This window comes from Teleopsis dalmanni, chromosome 1, assembly GCF_002237135.1.
Source record: "Teleopsis dalmanni isolate 2A chromosome 1, ASM223713v2, whole genome shotgun sequence".
NCBI lineage: Eukaryota > Metazoa > Arthropoda > Insecta > Diptera > Diopsidae > Teleopsis > Teleopsis dalmanni.
This window is the reverse complement of record NC_051846.1, coordinates 231,758,067-231,758,921: the sequence shown is the minus strand read 5'-3', so window position 1 is coordinate 231,758,921 and position 855 is coordinate 231,758,067.

Here is an 855-nt window from a genome sequence, read left to right as displayed (position 1 = left end):
TAAAATGCCATTAGCCAACTGCGAGCAAGTGCTAGTGCCAGTCCTAGTGCCAATGCTAGTACCACTGGCCATCAACAAGAACGAAGCTAACAGCGCTACAAATGCTTATGGTAATGGCACTGTTGGTAATGTGCTTGTTTACACTGTAAACAAAGTAATGCACAATATCGGTGAATATATATAGAAATGTGTGGGTGTTGACTTTGTCTAATTGTAAGGCAACGAAAAAGAAATTAAGAAGCATAAAAAGCGGATCAAGAAAATGAGAACAAAGAGCAACAAGTTGGCCAAGGATAAGGCAAGACAGGATATACTACTATTAGAAGGCAGGGTGTGTTAATTTATAAAATTGCTATAAATATAATGTGCATTTATGTATATAAATACATGTATATATATATATGGCTTAAGTATATAAATACTTTTATATAAATGAAGTTGTTTTCAAAATAAGTCAATATTTGCTTGTATAATACAAATTTACATTTTATTTGTACTAACAAAGCGGCTGGCCGTGCCAATGGTTGTTGTTGCAAATCACAAACTGTTGCTGCTTTTGCTATTTTCATTTTATTTCATATTATTTTATTTTATTTCCTTTCATTTTCATTGCTTTTTTTGTCGTGGTATTTTTTAGCTGTTGTTGTGGCTGTTGTTAATGCTTACGTTCAGCGTAAAGTGACAATTAAAATGAATGTGGAATCATTCAACTTGGGTGCGGTTGGTTTATTCATTGCTTTAATTTACTTAATTGAAATTTATTTTAAAATCCTTTGATATTCACAGTAAACTGTGCTTTAAAGCAGTTTTGTCCTCATTTACCCAATCCAACACTCCTTTATTAGCCACAGCCAC